At 48.7% G+C, this 19,156-nt stretch overlaps 1 protein-coding gene and 1 pseudogene across 2 annotated transcripts in view; both read right to left on the minus strand.

Annotated features, from left to right (window-relative positions):
- The window catches only part of RSU1 (Ras suppressor protein 1), a 257,042-nt gene that overhangs the window by 227,779 nt on the left and 10,107 nt on the right, over positions 1-19,156 (minus strand). The gene's annotated exons all lie outside the window — the stretch shown is intronic.
- Positions 14,725-16,850, minus strand: LOC142451322 (inositol-3-phosphate synthase 1 pseudogene; annotated as a pseudogene).

Genomic DNA, 19,156 nt, shown 5'->3' on the forward strand with positions numbered 1-19,156 from the left:
GGACAGAGAATCCTGTCTGCCAGGTTCCTCCACTTTAAACTGACTTCACTTCCTCTTTATAATTACTAAGGACATTGTGAGGAATGCCACAATGGGTCAGTTCCTATGTGCCTGGGTTTATTCCAAACAAAATGTGTTTAAATGGGTCTCTTTGGTCAAGGGATGGCTTCAGGCAAATTCACTCAACAATATACCTTTAAAAAAATAGCCCAATCAAAGCGGTGGCTTCCAGCAGCTTCTGTTGGCCAATTACACTGAAAGCAAAGAGGTCAGCTCTGAAGATTCTGGTGAGGGTTTTCTTTGGAATTCCAAGGGGGTGATCTTGATAGATAATCTCCCAGGTGTAGGAAAAGCATAGACGTTTATTATAAACAAGTTTTGTTTGTTTGCTTTTTGAATCATTTTATTGGGGGCTCATACAATTCTTATCACAATCCATACACCCATCCATTGTCAGGCACATTTGTACATTTGTTGCCATCATCAGTCTCAAAACATTTGCTTTCTACCTGAGCCCTTGATATCAGCTCCTCATTTCCCCCCCCCCATGAACAAGTTGTTAATAGCCGCCCCCCAAAATGAATTGGTAGGAAAAATACCAGAAAAGTGACACCCAGAAGTTTGTTCCCCTCATCACATTACATGGGCTCATTCTCCAAGGGGAGCAAGGGTTGCCCTAGGAGCGTTCCCTTAGGAAACATTCTCCCCCACCCTACAGTCCTCCTCGGGCCCCTTCAGGTTTCTTTGGTTCCAAAAACTCAAAGGATATTCCAAAAGGACTCAGTGTGTGACCCTTTAAGGGTCCCTACAGGGCTGCGCTGTGTGGCGGTGTCAATCCGAGAATGCAGAACGCTGTGGCGAAGGGTTGGAGAGAAGAAAACGGAATCTTTAGAAATGTAGAGAACTAGAGGGAGGGTGTGTTGAGAACCGCATTTTCCTTGACTTTCCTGATAGCCCATAAGTAGATATAAAGTATGTCCTGGAAGAAACATGAGAAGCTGCTGGGTCACCCGAGGCTTGCCTGTGCTTGCTTTCTCCGGCTGGGCCGTGTCCTTGGATTTCGTGACATCCATCTGCAGGCGGTCTCTGGATTCCTGCTTATCCTTTCTGGTACCCAACCTGTGTAACCATGGCAATAACCATCCCTTCTCTCCAATCCTGCCCCTCCCCTACGCAGACATCCTTCTCGCTGCTCAGACTCCACTCCGGCGCCCCTACCCAATGCCCTGCCACAGGGAGACCCTCACCCCCCTGCTGCTTTGCCTTCTCATGCCAGGTTACACCCTGCAGAGGCTTCCCTTGCCAAACATGGAATCTCACAACATTCTAGGCCACCATGCTCCCTTCTGCACCCTGAGTGTCTACCTACCTCTGACCCACATACTGGCTCCAAGAGTGAACTCCCAGGAAAGGGGGAAGAGGAAGGTCAAAGGAAAAGAGGGCAAACTTTTTCATCTGTAAGAGAGCCCCCCGGCAGCGGCATCGCACATGACGGTTAAGATTTTAGAGGCCGCAGGAAATGTCACCCCTTTTCATTTCAACGTGTTACGATATTCCTTTCCATTACATAAGGCATTCCGCCCTCTCTGAGGTCTGTGGAATTATATGGGGGATGGGACTGGCAAAGAGCTGCCCTCATGCTAACATTAAACAGACTCATCGGTCAGATCAGGGGAGGTTATGTTCCGTTTCAAAGGAGAGCAAATCCCAAATGACAAGACTTCCACAAACTAATAGCATCTGTTTCCCTTCGACATATGTCTCGCTGCTCAACCGTCCTCAATCCCTCATGACCCAGGGCGACCGCGGGAGCTCAGCTTCAGCCTTCCCGTGGACATTGGCATCAGCGAGAAGCAGGAAGAAGGCTTCTTGGTTTTTTATTATTTTGGTTTTTTTAAAACCATTTCATTGGGGGCTCATACAGCTCTTATCACAATCCATACACACATCCATGTGTCAAGCCCATTCGTACACATGTTACCATCAACATTTGCAAAGTATTTTCTTTCTATTTCAGCCCTGGGGATCAGCTCATTTCCCTACCGCTCCCACAACTTCTCCTTCTTAAGAGTGGTAAAACCATTTTAGTTAAGAGCATATACCCAACATATCATTCCACCAAGTGCTTAGTGTAAATGTTTAAAGTGTTTCACGGAATCCTCCTCCTTTTAGGGAACCAACAAACTGCAAACAATACGCCCACTGCCAGCGAGTTCATAAAACTGTGGAGCACGGTGATGCCTACCTCCACGGGAGGCACAAACACCTTGTGGTGCCCAGAGGACCGTGAGCGCACTCTAAATGAGGGACTTTCTTTGTTGGCACGCAGGGAGGGCAGGAGTGAGTCCCTGGGGTAATTACTGCCTCCCATGCAAGAGACCCGGGTCCATTTCCCAGTTAACGTGCTGGACCTGGAGGCTTGTGTGTGGCTGTTGGAACTGGTTTCAGCGGAGCTTCTGGGACTAGACTTTCAAACGAAAGGCCTGACCATCTAATTCCAAATATTAACCAATAAGGATGCTGTGAGTCCAACGGTCTAATCTGTCCCCCTCCTGGGGAAGGTGCAGGACTGGCCAGTGCTTTGTGCCACTGTGAAGGTTGTTGGGGGGCTGGGGCTTGGCTGGACGGCCCCTAACAACATCAGGGAGAAGGATGGGGCAAACCCTGACAGATAGCTGGCAGTCTCTCCCTAGAGCAGATAACTCCATTGAGAAGTCACAGAAAGGGATCCTCATCACCAAAAAAGAAAAACAAAGGATAGTCCTCTCACCTCAATAATAGTAATAACATTATGAGTTGACTAATTAGTAAAAAAGGAAAAACAAAATATTGCCTTATCGAAGTTGACATTCTCAATGAGAGAGTTAATTTTGAGAAACAAGAAACTTCATTCGGGAAAACCAGGTCTTTTCAATCATTTTATTTTGCCCCCTCCAACAAATATCTACTGGTCATGCACAGAAAAAGGCACAGACGAATTTCTCTCCGTTAATTCAAGGAGAGAAATAATTCAGCTGTCGCGTTTCCCAATGGCACCGCGAGGGTGTATTTTTCTTTCTCACCGTGGTGAGAGAGCTACACACTAAAATAGCTAAGAGGGAGGTAAATACAGCGGAAAAGAGAAAAGTTCATAAAAGATCTTTGAGAAAATATTGAGGCCAACAAAGGACCCCCGAGCTGAGCCCACAGGGAGGGCAGTTAAGTTGGGCATAATCGTAAGGAACCCACAAAGCCCAGGAGAGGCACAGCCATAGTAGCAGGGGAGGTATTTACAGAGCTGCCCCGCCCTTCACTGTTGAGTGCTGGCACATTGTAAGACTTCTCTGGAAAGTGCTGCTCACAAAGCAGACAGAGACAGGCGGGCACAATAGAATGGGTTCTTTCAAAGAACAAAAGCAGCCCGGGACGCACATCAGGAAAATGGAAGTGGGCTGTGCCCACCGACCTGCTGCCCAGGCTGCTGGGGCTTCTGCTGAGTCAATCGTGGCCCACTGACAAGGAGCAGCTCGCCACAACTGTGAGGACAAACCACAGTGACCATCCCTCGAGCGTCTGCCACTGTGCTCGGCTCAGGCCTCTGACAAGTGGGACGATTTCTAAAGCCAGCCAAGGAACGGGGACAACGTGTAGAAAGCACCACAGAGGGTGGCCGTGCCGTGGCCATCGGCGTGCCTCCAGCAATGGTGTTGGGGTGCCGGGCCAGAATCCTCAGGGCGGGCTGGGGGTGCCTCTGTGGAGAAGAGGGGGCAGGTAAGGCTGCTGGGGTGGCACACATGCTGGCTGATCATTTCACAAGGAAGACAACCAAGGGCAACCAGACCCAGACTGGCTGCTCTGTCCTGACCCACGCGCAGGGCCAGCAGCATTTACCTTTGGGGAACATCCAGAAGGAGTGTGGTCCACATGCCCTGGTGAGCCTCAGTTTACATGTGCTGTGCTCCCCAAAAAATGCCCTGGGTGAGATGAGAAACTACCTCGTCGCTGGACTTAGAATCCAGAAAGCTTGCACCGAAGACCCCAACTTCAAGGTCTAAGAGAGCATGGCACGGCAGCTCTGAGGAGACGTGGCTTGTGTGCAATGACAAGAAATGCGTCGGAGAAGAGGCTGCATGATACCCAGAATCCAGTTTTGAAAGAACCTGGACACCAAGCTGGGTTAAGAAAGCCACCCCGGAACAAAGCAATAGGACCAAAGGAGCATTAGGAAAACCAAAGGGTTAACTAAAGTCCCCTAAAAAACACTCATTGTGCTAGACACTTGTTTAAAATCATTGGATTTTTTTTTGTCCTCCTCAGCATCAAACCAACGGAGGGAAACAACAAGCACAATGAAATCCACAGCCCCCTACAGTGATACCATGGGCTGGTATTCCAAATACCAGAGATGCGACATGCTGGAAACTGTGTCTACAGATTTCAGTCTGGCCAATCAGGAAGCGCATGGCTCTTGTGGTACCACGTTAGTGATTGGGGAAATATCCTAGCACCAGTTATAGACAGAGAAAAACACGGGGCCAGGGTAAAGCCAGGGGACTCCAGGCTTGAAAACATACAGCGATCAGAGACTTAAAAGATTCTAAAATTCTGCCATCAGATTAGAAGTAAAAAGTAAATCAAACAAATAACAAACAAAAGCAAAACTCAAATCCACTGCCATCGAGTTGATTCCGACCCATGATGAACCTACAGGGCAGGGTAGAACGGCCCCAGTGAGTTTCCGCGTCTGTCACTCTTGACGGGAGTAGAGAGCCTCAACTTTCTCCTGTGGAACGGCTGGCAGTTTCGAACTGCTCACACTTGGGGTTAGCAGCCCAATCCATCACCCCCTGCGCCACTGGGCTGCCTCAGGTTAGAAGGAGCAGCTCAATGTCAGTGGCCATCTTCCGTTCCAAATGAAAGGTTTCGTAACCTTGGCCAGAGAAAGTGAACTGTAGACACAGTCTATTCCAGAGTGTGTGTTCTGGGCACAAGTTACCTCTGAAAGGCATTGGTGCCATCGGCAGGCAAAGAGCCCAGCATATTCTGACCAAATCCAACATGAACACAAAAGAGAAGAAGAAACCCATTGGTTAGCTGTTGGAGACTCACACTCTGCATACCCTCCTCCCACACACATACATACACACATGCCGCCCCCACACACACAGGGTACACACACACAGGGCCCCACGTACCCACACATGGGGTCCACACATACACACGGGGCCTCCTCCAACACACACAGGGGTCCACACACACAGGGCCCCACGTACCCACACATGGGGTCCACACATACACACGGGGCCTCCTCCAACACACACAGGGGTCCACACACACAACAGAACAAAACGCAGCCTGGTCTCGCACCAACCCTGTGATCAGAGTGCTTCTTTGTGACCCAGAGGTTTTCACGGGCTGATTGTCAAAAGAATACCAACAGGCATTTCTTTCTATTTCATCTTATTCTGGAAGAGCTGCCAAACCTGTCCACCATGGACTGCCACAGAAAGAGGTGCCAGCTTCCCATGGTCAGGAATTGAACCCAGGTCTTCTGCATGGGAGCTGAGAATTCTACCACTAAGCCGCCAATGCGCCATCGAGACACCACTTGCGTGGTGTCAGGTGCTCGTGTACTGGTTACACTTTGGGCTGCTCACTGCAGCGTCAGCAGTTCAAAGCCACCAGCTACTCCGAGGGAGAAAAACAAGACGGGGCTTTATACTCCCATAAAGAGGTCTAATCTTGGAACCCCTGTCCTATGGGGACACTGTGAGTCAGCATCGACTCAACGGCTGTGAGTGTTTGACTCCAGTTATAGCGACTTACCGAATTGTCAGACTCAGACACTGCCTGCAACATCTTCATAATTATTGCTGCGTTTGAGCTTCTAGCTGCTGTCACTACCTCCTAGAGCTGCCTCCTTTTACAAATCCCAGGACATCGCTCACATTTTGCCCTAGTCTAGTCTTGCGAGTGATATCTTTCAATGCAGCACGGGGAGGAAGCCATGCTATTTCAAACCCTCCCAAAGTTATGGGAGAAAAGATTTCATTTTCAACTTAAAATATGGGAAAGCCCAAATGGCTTTTCCATGCTTGCTCCCTGGTGGGCTAAAGACAGCCCTAAATAACCCTGGCTGTGACTCCCCACCAGGGTGGGAGCGGCAAGATGTCAGCACCAGCACGCAGGCTGACCAATGGGAGCCGTGCGTCTCCGGGGTGCACGATTAGGATGCCTGCCCATGTCGCACGCTGAAGTTATTTCACCCGTGGCAGTAGTATCGAGATTTGGATCTTCTTAAATATGCAGCTTCTGACAATATATTAAGATGAGAACAGACAATAAAAGCGTTGCTACCAAGATGTAATACAAATATCATATTCATCAATGCACATGAAAATGTAAAAATATTCCTTTGGAAGCTAAAACCTTGAAAGAGCCCACCAGCGTGAAAGCTTTATTTTGTAACTACTGACTGTGGAGGACTGGGAACTCGTTTCTAGTACATGTCCAAAGGAGAGAGTTATTTGAAAAAGCCCAACTATCTACAGATGAAGACTTGACCAGCCGTAATGAACTGCTCTCCTGCGTCAGGACACAGCGAGAAAGAAGACCCGGGAGGAGAGGGATTGACGCAGTGGCTGCAGCAACGGGACCACACATAACAGCAATTGTGGGAGGTCCAGGTCGGGGCAATGTTTCACTCTGTTGTGCACTGGGTCGCAGTGGGTTGGAATCGATTTAATGGCATTAGCAGCAACAACAACGTTTCGTGGGAAAGTCATTGATCAGATGGCCATTCCACAAATGTGATACCTCTTCACAGACATAGGTAGAAAAGTTAGAGAACTCACGTGAGTCGAATACCCACCCGTGACCCGGTCATTGCCAGGGACATTGTGCGCAGTGAGACATTGTTTATTGTTCTTAGCTGTCTCTCATCAGCCCTTGGCTCCTATCAACCACAAGCACATGCTGGGACAGAACGCTGCCCAGCCTTCATCGGCCCCATGATCACATGAGGATCAAACCATGGGGATCCATAGCATGTTCACTGGCTGATTTGGGGAAGCAGACTGCCAAGCCTTTCCTCTGCTCTACAGCAGCTGCTCGGTGTCGTAGTAACGCACTTCCACTGGCAGTTGGGTGGGGACTGCACCACAGGTGTGTTGACTGGGGCTCAAACTCGGGTCTGCCAGGGAAACACCTACACACCTCACTGAACGGAGAGCTACAACATCCAAGGCCCAGGTTACTAACACTGGGCAGCCCCCATCATGCCTAACCAAACTCATCTTTCTGTTTCTTCAGGGGGCAAAAAAAAAGCATGATTATTTTTTCAAATGCCTGCAAGAATTTAAGAGAAACATATAGTAACCCACCTAAGTAAGCACTGGTCAGTCACTGTCCTGAGGGTTAAGTGGGATGACACTCTACAATACACAGTGTGCACTACTTTGCAAGGCAGCGGGCACTGTGCTGACTGGGTGTTCCTGGGGTGTGCTATGAAAGAGACGTGGTTACTGCCCTCCACAGGTTGACTCTGCACTACTCACAAGGGGAGATGTAGATGCTGGGCAACAACAGAGAGCCGTCAGATGGTGCAGTGATTACGTTGGACCCACAGCCACCATGTGAAAGAAAGATGTAGCAGTCTGCTTCCAGGAAGATCACAGCCTTGGGAGCCTTTAGGAGAGTGGTGCTCAGCCCTATAAAGTCGCTACAAGGTGGAATCAACTCAGCAGCCTTGGGTGTTGGGTTTATTCAATACGGAATATAGCCCATCATCTTTGATTTCAATCCAATCCACAGATGCCATAAAAGAAGTGAACTAATACCAAACTCCCAACTAACGGAAAAGGTCTCAAAGCTTTCACAAGATTAGTAAAATCTTCAAGAGCAAGAAGCAAATTTATTCTAAACCTAGATGCCTCAGCAAAACCAAACTTGCTGCGAGTCCATTCTTACTTGATGAGAACTCACTGCTCCGTACATAGCATGGCTCTCCTCCTGTCCATCAACTGTCCTCCTCCCAAGAGGCTGTGCTGCTGCAGGTGTGGGTGTCTGGCACAGTTAAGGTGATGGTTAAGGTTTTGTGTCAACTTGGCTGGGCCAGGAGTCTCGGTGATTCGGCAATAAAACTGAGTCCGGTAATCCCCCGCGGTACGACCTAGCACCATGTGATCACCTCCACAACAGGCTCCACTATGAATAGTCAATCAGGGATAAGAAGATTTTTGTGGACTGCAAACCCCTCATATAAAACACTGTCCTGCCTCAATTGAATGATAGGAAGTTTCCCTGGGGATGTGGCTTGCTTCCACTATAAGTGGATGCAGTAGAAAACCTTGCTTGCTTTTTGCTGGGTCTGGCTCATCCTCCTTCCGACTGCTGGTTCTTTGAACTTGAACCAGTGGTTCATCATATCACCTGCTGATCCTGGTGTCATCAACTGCCAGCCATCCTGATGACGAATCTCGGATTCAATTCCGTCTGCAGCCAGAAGCCTGTCATCTAACTTGTCAGTCTTGGGACTATCAGTGCTACAAATACATGAGTAACATGCAAACACAAACCTGATTTCTGACCCACAGCCTTGGAACTTACCCACCTCTATAGCCGTGTGAGTCATTTATTTGATAGAAGCCCCTCTCTAGCTGTCTCTGTCTCCATCTCTCTCTTTAGAGACGGAGACATACAGACACACGTGCTTCACTGGTCTTGCTTCTCTAGAAAACACAGCCTAATAAAGGGTCATAAAGGAGATCTGAACTCACAGTGACTACATGTGACAGAGCAGAGCTTCCCCATAGGATTTTCTGGTTGTAATCTTTATAGAAACAGATAAGTAGGTCTCTCTCCTGCACAACTGCTGGGGGAGCTCAAGCTGTCAAATTTTACATTCAAAGCTGAGCGCTAAACTGTTGTGTCACTAAGACTTCTTCAAGCGCTGTAGTGTCTCCTGGTGGAGCAAGTCCTCTTTAGATGCAGGAAGACGCGCTGTGTACACAAGCTCGATGATGCTCTGAGACTTGTAAAGTATTCATCACTCAGGAGGTATGTGAGACCCGACCTGCTCTACCCCTACGGCATGATTCAGTCTCCAGAGAAGCTCATCCAATGTCTTGTGCCTTGGCTCTCAGCTTCTCCTCCCACATGTCGCTGCGAGTCCTGACCTCCGCTTTGTGTGACTCATCATCTGGATTGACCCTCATGGCCACGTGCCTCCTAGAGCAAACCTGCGTATACCTTCTTGGGATTCACTACGGGGTTTTCCTTGATTTCTTTCCTCGATGATACCCTTTCCTACTATCCTGCTCTCATCTGTGTCTTTTGCCTCCTGCCCCAAGATCCAGCAAACAAATATGCCACTGAGGGACCCACGAATCTTCAAATCCCCTCCTGACCCCAAAGACCCATAGATTTTCTCACCAAATCCCTAGCCCCACTAGGGCACTTGTAATGAAATGTTAAGACAGCAGCTGTGTCTCTTTCTGGAGAAATGGGAAAAGCTTTTCTTACTGATCATAAACATCATTTATAAAGTGCCTACTCTGTACCAGGTACTATTTATATAGTATGTTTTACCTGCGAAATGTATGTTTTCCCTTTACTATTGAAGAAATTGAGGTGTAAAGATGCTAAGGAAATGTTCTAGAGATACACTGCTAGTAAATATGTTTACAAATAAATAGCATGGTTGGGATAATCAGTAAAAGGTAATACTCCAACAAAATCATTTTATATATTAATAATTTGTATAAATAATAACTTATAAATTATCAAGGGCTCATGAAGAAGGGGGAAATGGGGAGGGAGGGGAAAAATGAGGAGCTGATACCAAGGGCTCACGTAGAAAGCAAATGTTTTGAAAAAGATGATGGCAACAAATGTACAAATATGCTTGACACAATGGATGGATGGATGTATTGTGATAAGAGTTGTACGAGCCACCAATAAAATGATAAAAAAGTCAAGACTCCAAAAGCTCATGCATGGAGCCATCATACAACGCCTTCTGCTGATATCAATCTTCTATACACTGGAAGGAGCCCTGGTAGTGCAGAGCTGTCAAGTAAGTGTTGGACTGCTAACCACAAGATCAGCAGTTCAAACCCACTAATCTCTGTGCAGGGCCCAGGTGAGGCTATCCGCTCCCTAAAGACAAACAGCCTTTGACACCCTATACGTGGTCACTGTGCGTTGGAATCTAATAGAGGACAATGCGATTGGGTTGTGGTCTTTGCTCTGGTTTGTATGTTTGTTTTGGGGATGTTTATTTGGGGAAGTAGGAAAACATGCAACTAGAAGAGTGGCATGAAAATGGAGCTCTCTATCTCCACACGGTTCTATGGGGAAAAGATTTCCCTACGATTCTAAGGTTAAAAATTACAGGGAGAGGAAGGAGAACATTTAGCTACATACTCCCTCATCTACCAGCACTGGTTCTCCCTCGCTCATGTCAGACTATGTTGGGGGAGGGTGGTGAGTGGCCTGGCTAAGGGCAACTGTGTCAGCCTGCCCTGCAGTGAGTATAACATGTTCTTAGAAAAAAAGAAGGAAAAAAAGGCATGGGTAGCAGGGGAACAGGGCACTAACCCACCGAAGGGGGGTGTGTTGTTTATATCTCCACAGGAAAAAAGGGACCAGACTTCAACCCAGTGCTTCAAGATGTAAATGCAATATACCGGCATGAAGCAGGGAACCAATAGAAAGGTCTAAGGGGCCAGCCTCAATCCCAACTGGATACTGACCCCTCCCTCCCCACAGAATTCACTTCAGAGGACAGCGCAGAAGCTACAGCTCCAGGAGAGGGACACTTCTGATCAGAGCACACAGGAGCAAATGAAGGAGGAGGGAGAGTGGAGCACATCCTGGCCCGCCCAGCCCTGAGGACAAAATTCCTGTTCAGAGCAGCCAATGCACAGAGAAAACCATAGCGCCAACCCCACTATGAGACACAACATCCCTCACTGACCCATAGCTCTACAGGGGCCAACACTGGAGACACAGTGCAGGAATTGCAGCTGATCTGATCCCACCACACCCAGGTAAAACAATAAGGGCATGCAACAGAACAGCAAGGGGAGCAGAACAAAATCCCCAGGGAATACTAAAATTAGATTTGGGGGCTAGGGCATGGCACCCCATCAGACTTGACCAGAAAACATTCCTAAAGGTCAATAGACCTGGAACTATTTACAGGTTTTTCTTTCTTTTTTTTTTTCCAGTTGGTTTTGCTGTTTTCTTTCGTTGCTTTGTTTTGCTCTGTCTTGTTTTTTGTGCACATTATCTCTGCAGGTATATCTAGATGAGATAGGCTGGATAAACAAAATGGAGAAAACAATGGGCATAGGTGAGGGGGTGGCAGGAAAAGGAAGTGGGTGTTAACAAACCCAGGGACAAGGAAACAACAATTGATCCAAAATTGATGGCGAGAAGCATGTAGGAGGCCTGGTAGAGCTTGATCAAGGGCACTGTAAATGAGAGAAATTACTGAAACTGGAATGAAAGCTGAACATGATAGTGGGACAAGAGGAAGGTAAAAGGAAATAGAGGAAAGAACTAGGAGGCAAAGGACATTTATAGAAATCTCTATACAAGCATGTATATATGTAAATGTATTTTTATATGACGATGGGGAAATAGATCTATGTGCATATAATTATAGGTTTTGTATTAAGGTAGCAGATGGGCATTGGGCCTCTACTCAAGTACACCCTCAATGCAAGAACAATTTGTTCTATTAACCTGGCAGTCCATGGTGCACACCTTCCCATGACAATAGCTGAAGATAAAACTGGTACATAAGCAAATGTGATGATGAAAGCTGATGGTACCTAGCTATCAAAAGGTACAGCGTTTGGGGTCTTAAAGGCTTGATAACAAGCCTTTAAAGATAAACCAGCAACCATCTAACTGAGAAGCAACAAAGTCCACATGGTAGAAGCACACCAGCCTGTGCGATCATGAGGTGTCGAAGGGATCAGGTATTAGGCATCAAAGAGCAAAAAAATCCTATCATTGTGAATGAGGGGAATGCAGAGTGGAAACCCAAAGCCCATCTGTAGGCAACTGGATGTCTGGTAAAAGCATGAATCGGCACCCTTCCCCCAGACTGAGTTTCCCAGAAACGGTCTAGTTCTGCGAACAACTGTACCCTCTAAAAGCACAGACCGCTCATATCATTGTTCCTAGAACCAGAACAGACTGACCTTGAACAACGAGCCATATATGCCCCACTGAGCAAAACCGCACCTCACGTCAACTCTCCAAAAGCTTCAAGGGGGGGGAGGGGGTATAAAAAAACCCTCAAGCGCTGCCCTGGGGAGGCTTACACAGCTTCACTTTACTGTAGGCTGTTGAGCCCGTCCGCTTGTCCCCAATAAAGCCTGCTTTTTAATCAGTCCTCAGCGAGTATGGTCCATCTCTTCTCGTTCCGTGCCTCAGTTTACCTAACACTGGACATCCCTTTACAGAAGGGTCGCAGGGAGGAGACAAGTCAGTCAGGGAGCAGTATAACACTGTTGAAACATACAACTTTCCTCTAGTTCTCAAATGCTTCCCCACCACCACTATCATGATCCAAATTCTACCTTACAAACCTGGCTAGATCAGAGGATGCACACTGCTACAGATAAGAGCTGGAAACACAGGGAATCCAGGACAGAGAAACCCCTCAGGCACAATAATGAGAGTAGCGATACCAAGAGAAGAAGGGAAATGTGGGGGAGAAAGGAGGAACCGATCACAATGAGTTACATATAACCCCCTCCCTGGGGGATAGACAACAGAAAAGTGGGTGAAGGAAGACATCAGACAGTGTAAGACATGAAAAATAATAATTTATAAATTATCAAGGGTTTGTGAGAGAGAGAGGGTGGGTGAGACAGGGGCAAAAATGAGGAGCTGATATCAAGTGCTCAAGTGGAAAGCAAATGTTTTGAGAATGATGAGGGCAACAAATGTACAAATGTGCTTGACACAATGGATGGATGGATGGATGAATGATGATGGATGGATGGATGGATGGATGGATGGACGGACGGACAGACGGATTGTGATAAGAGTTGTACAAGCCCCCAATAAAATGATTGTTAAAAAGAGAACTTGAGTAGAAATGAGCCTTCGGGGTCTGTAAAATGAATACTCAGCAGGCAGTGGGGACAGTGTGCTGTTTTCTGTCCCCTTATGCTACTCTTAAACGCTGGCCACCGAGCTCTGAGAAAGTGGATGATGACATCTCCAGGTGGCCCAAAGAAACAGGTGGAAAGGATGTGAGGACCCAAATGCCTCCCCGGAATACAGCGGTCCACTGCTGTATTGAACAGGGTTCTCTAGAGAGACAAACCAGATTGCTAGTAATTATATGTAAATATATTTATAAAGATAGATATATAATACGAGAAATGAACCGTTAAATTATATACAGATAGATAATACAAGAAATTAACAGTTAAATTATAAAGCAGTGAGACACTAGCAGTCCTTCCAGACTTGAGAGCTGCCAGTTGCCAGTCCCCTTCTATAGAGAGAGCTGGGCTATATATCCCCAGGCAGCAAACAGCAAGGCAGGTCCCCAACTGTCATCAACTGTCAGTCCCCAGCTCCAGAGATGAACATTCCAATCGTGTGGGCTTAAAGGGACCTCAACTCACAGCAACACAGTCCACAGGCTAGGCATCCCACAGGTAGTGTACCCCTTTAAACTGAGGCACAGAACAACCAAGGTGAGGCTCACCGAGCCATTTATCCCTCTGCCCTTCAGTTAATCCTACTTGTGTTTATCGGCCAGGCTGGCACAATAACCTATAGCAACTGCCCTGCCACATTCACCTCAGACGGCGAAACCATTCCACTCCTACCGCATCACTGTCAGGACTCCTGTGCATGCCCATTAGCTTCTAACTCCAAAACCCGTAAATCGTGGAGTGACACCCAACCCACGGGGAGCCGCTGTGTGCCACAGGAGGACAGGGCTCCACAGCTGAGCACCAGGCCTTTCTTCCAAGGCACCCTGGATGGGCTTTTCAGTTCAAAGCCTAACTCATTGATCTTTTTCCCCACCCAGAGATTCCACGAACTCTAAATCCGTGCCATCTCATGACTAAGCGTGAAAGCCTTGGAAAACCACCCAGCAGCCACATCTGCATGGCAGAACAGGAGGTGGGGAGGCCAGCCTGGGGGATTCCAGAGCTCAAGCTTCCAAACCTTCGGCTAGAAGGCCCAGATGCCACTCGCTCATAGAAAAGGAGGCCGAAAGCCATCCCCTCTGTCTGCTATCTTCAACGCGGGGCATGAGCTCGCGAAGATGACTGCGGGAGAACAGCCCGTTTTCTGAATCTCCACTCCCTATGTAAGCAAAAAGTCTACACAGCAACTAGTCAGCCTTCAAAAATCCAAAGCCAGAGCTCACAAGCTAACTGGGTGATGAAGCCTACAGACTCCAAAAGACAAGTGGGTGAGGGAAGCGCCAAGAGCCACCAGGCAGGCCGGATACTGACTCTGTGTGGGAGGAAGCAAGAGTGGATAGCAAGTCTGAGAACAGGGATTCCTCAAGTGGCCGGCCAGCACTCACTAGAAAGCAGTGTGCCCGGGTCTTGCAAACAGTCACCGTGCTAGGCTGCTCCTCAAAGGGTGGCCGCTCAGGTTCACCCCCAGGCTCTGCACAGAGAGCCCTGGGGACGTACTTCGGAACCAGCAGCCAGTGGAAGCCAGTACCAGCTTTACTTTGACGCACACGGTGCTGCCATGAGTCGGACCTATGTCGTTGGCAATCGTCTCTGTTTTGTTTCCTTACATTTAATCCCAAAAAAACAGTGGACTGATTCAAGAAGAGCAGCAGAAACTAGGCAGGGGTGGCCCGCTCCCAGAGCCACAGTCTGCATGGGGATCTGACGGAGCAGGACAAGCCTCTGGGACTAATGGGCACTGGCCACTGAGAGTCCCCTTCCTGCCTCTGACCAAGAATCCACACTGAGCAGGACAGGACCACCAGGGCTGCTCCGTGGCAAACAGTCTCGTGGCAGGCAATGGCAGTAGGGGCCACGCTGTGTTGTCTGGTTTTGTTTCCTTAAAGCTCTGAAAGAATGATCAAGAGTCGAACTTCCAAGCTGGCCGGCTGGTTGACTGGTGCATTTCATTTGTGGTTATGTGTGCACAGCCCTGGTAGTGCAAGGATAAAGCACTCAGCCGCTCGCCACAGGGTCAGTGGCTTGAATCTACCAGCTGTTCCAGAGGGGAAAGATGTAGCAGCCGCCTTCCCTAATGAGGATGTCCGTGGAAATTCTCTTTTTTTCAGGTGTGATAGTGGTGCCAGCTTCATTGTCTGGGATGGGGTCTGGCAGGATGGGGTCCTGAAGGATGGGAACGGGGGGACGGGGCGCAGCACACACTGCAGGCTCAAGCAGTGGCCATTGGTGTCACCTGTGCAGCCATTGGGGACGGCAGGTACTGGGACTTTTTGGTACCGCACAGGATGGGCCACAGGCCCGGTTTGCTTGAGCACAGGGTCTGGGCGCTCCATCTTGTGCTCCAGCAGCATGTGGTTCTGTGGTGGATGTCCCAGACAGGCCTTGAGAAGATTCTCGATGCAGCTGCGTTAGTGGAAGAGGACGATGACCACAGGGCTGTCTGGGGGCACTAAAGGCGCCTTAAAAAGTAAGTCAAGCAGGGCCAGCATCGAGTGGAAGCCCTGTGGCTCAGGGTCCCCATCTGTGCAGAAGCCACTCGCTGGGACAGCTCGGTCAGCAGCACCAGGTCCAGCATGATGGGTGTGGCCAGCAGCGAGTCTTCCCAGGTCAACACCAGGTGCTGGTGCCGCCCAGTATCAGCTCTGATGTGTACTCGTCCAGTGCCAGCTTGCTGGCACCCACGTAAGGCATGTACTTGATTTACACACAGTGGTCGGGCACTTCACCAGGCGAGTCGAGCACCGTGTCATCCACCACATGGCTCATTGTAGCTCATGATGGACATGATCTTGAGACCAGAGCTGATGAGGAAGTCCACCAGCACAAACTTCACCTTGGTCTGGCCTGTTATGAAGCTATCCCCGCCCACGAAAAGCGGTGCCACCAAGCTAGCTCGAGTGCCCCCAGCACCAGGGTGTTCTGGGGGGCCCCACTGAGGAAGGAACAGCCAGCCCTCCAGGATGCCGGCCACAGCAAAGAGCGTGGACGGGGGCACATCCCCGCTGGACTCGGTGGTTCAAAGCAGGTTGTCAGCTGTGTCATTACAGGCTGGGACCACACCAAAGAGCTCAGTGTTTGCTGTCCACAGGACAATGACTTCGCCCAGTACCCTGCTGGTCCAGAAGTCTCGGATGTCCTTGCAGATCTGTGCATGCGTGCCCAGGATGAGGTGGTCTGCACGGGTGCCCTGGTTGCCTCGATGAACTCTGGAAAGTAGACAGAGGGGCTCCGGCACAGGCGCTGCATGTGCGGCCACAGATGCTCCTGCAAACCCCAATCCAGCACCTGCCCGCGCTACATCACCTGGGCCAGGTTCAGTCATGAGATGTCCCAGCTGTCAAACACCAGGTCATCAAGAGTCACCATGGGCAGCAGAGCGCAGAAGGGCACGTGCACCTCCTGGCCTTCAGCATCCAGGCCCAGGTTCAGGGTGCCCACCTGCGTCAGCAAACCATAGTACGTAATTGGCTTCCTTGTGACCCATGCGTGTGAGCCAGGACAAGCGCAGCCGGCTGTCCAGCACAGCGGCGGCCAGAGTGGAGCCATTGTTGCAGTCCCAGCCGACGAACATGACCCCGAGGAGGGGTACCTGCCGGCTCGTCTGGAAGGTGAAGTGTGTGGCCGTGCGGTGCACCCTGAGAACACCTCCCTCGCAGGTGACACAAGTTGTCCGGTACTTGTACTGAGTCTAAATGGCTCGGGGCTCTCAAGCACCAACTCAGCGGCATGAGGATAGTTCAGAGCTGGCACTGGGAGTAGGCAGTGTGTGCTCCCATGGAAATTCTTTAACCTATAGTGTCCCTGTAAGTCTGAAATCACTTTGTTCCCTATGAGTCTGAATCAATTTGTTGGCAATGGGTGAGCGAGTGAGTATGTGTGTGTGTATGAATGCACTTATAAACACATATATGTCCATATAAATCACACACATTACATATAAACACATACATATATACACACACATTTCCCATATATACATCTTAAACTCTTGGCCACCAATTCAAATAAACTTATAGCGTCCTGTGTTAGGCCAAGTTGACTATGTGTAAGGAAGAGCCTTACTTCAAGGGGTAATTATATAACAAAACATCCCAGCCCAGTCCAACTCCAGTCCATCAATCCTATCTGAGTCCATAAGTCCCTCTTCAGACTCACGCAGCCACATGCAATGATGCAGAACACAGGGAGATCCCAGGCTGGTGGGTGCAAAGCCTGTGGATCCTAAGTTGGTGGAAAGCACAGCAGGGCTCCAGCCCCTCTCGGGGTGGCCAGCAGGCAAGAAGGTGACGGCAGAGAGTGAAAGGCCAGCCTCCAGAGAGCTGTATGTCTCGGTTGCACCTCCTGTGACATGACTGACAGGCTAGCCCCTTACACTTTTATATATCCTCAAGTTGACATGAAATTATATAACTATCACACATTCCTACTGTATACACACATTATACATACACACAACTAAATAGCTCTGACATGGCCTAAAGGCTTCAACAGTTGTAAAAAGTAAACTTAACATATGGTGGTATGAGCCCCCAAGACTAACTCCCTCCTGGACTGCTAGCTACACTAGTGGGGGGATTCACTGGCCAGGGGCACTGAGGGTGGGGGTGGGGTGCTGTGCAGGCACATGACACCACAAGGTCCTGCACTGGAAGATGCCCCCTCTAGTGGTCCACTGCTGGGAGGCACCCCGAACACACACAGCTGCTGCAACATTGAGCATGCCAACCATGGGAGGAGGGCACAGGAGCGGGCGAGGTTTGCTGCCCCTGGAAAGTCTACGAGGGGAATGCACTAGGTGACAGTTCACAGCTAAGGTTTGTTTCACTGTGAGGTATGCATCTCTTTATTGGAAGAAAGAGGCCTGAGGCCCGAGAAAGGAAGCAATGGGTCACCCTGAAATAAGAAGTTGGGAGTAAACTGCAGAGGCTCGATACTGACCTCCACTGGTCAGGCACTTAAACTGCTCCTCAGCCACATGTTTATTAAGTTATCTTTCACCTAAAGAGAAAAACTGAAAAAAAAATTAGCACACTTGATATGGAAAGAAACAACAGGATTTCTGGTGATAAAAGAAATAATCACTGATTTTTGCTTCCTGACTTAGGAAGCCCATCATACATCTAGTTTTCTTTCAACCAGGTTTGTGTGCATTTACGACAGTCAGATGCAGGGCCTGATTTTCAATTATCAACAATTTCTACTTCTCATTATCCCAATTAAGAGCTAGCTATACTGGCTCTCAAAGCACTGGGTATTACAGGTTCTTACGGTGAACTGCTGCAGGTGCACTAAATACCTTCCAGCTTTCTTAACATGGCAAACAGCTGTTCATCTCTATGTAGTTCATATACAAGCCCTAGTGGAATAGTGGTTACACATTGGCTGCTAACCCCAAGGTCAACAGTTCAAAAAACACCAGCTTCTCCGTGATAGAAAGATGAGGCTTTCTACTCACTTAAGAAATTACACTGCCGGAGACTCTCAGGGGCAATTCTATCATGTCCCACAGGGTCGCTAGGAGTCGACAAGGACTGGATGGCAGTGAGTTTGGGGTTTTTTTGCTTTGGTGCAATTTATATAGTGGCCCCAGTGGCGCTGTGGTTGACGTACTTGGTGGCTAACTGACAGGTCGGTGATTTGGATCTACCAAGAGTTCCATGAGAGAAAGACATAATTATTTGCTTCTGTGAAGACATAGCCTTGGGAACCTAATGGGACAATATTACTATCCTACAAGACTGCTATAATTTAAAGCTTCAACATGGAGAAAACGGAACAGAGCAAGACAAGACTGCATGATTGAAAACCAAGCAAGGTGTGTCACGGTTGTCTCCTCTCACCACAATCTATATGCTGAGCAGATCCTTAGAGATGCTGGATCATATGAAGAACATGGCAAAGAATCAGAGGAAGGCTTATTAACAGCTTGATCACCTGCGATATGTAGATGACTCAGCCCGGCTTGCTAAAAGATGAGAAGGACG

Source organism: Tenrec ecaudatus, chromosome 6, assembly GCF_050624435.1.
Source record: "Tenrec ecaudatus isolate mTenEca1 chromosome 6, mTenEca1.hap1, whole genome shotgun sequence".
In the NCBI taxonomy this organism is placed as follows: domain Eukaryota; kingdom Metazoa; phylum Chordata; class Mammalia; order Afrosoricida; family Tenrecidae; genus Tenrec; species Tenrec ecaudatus.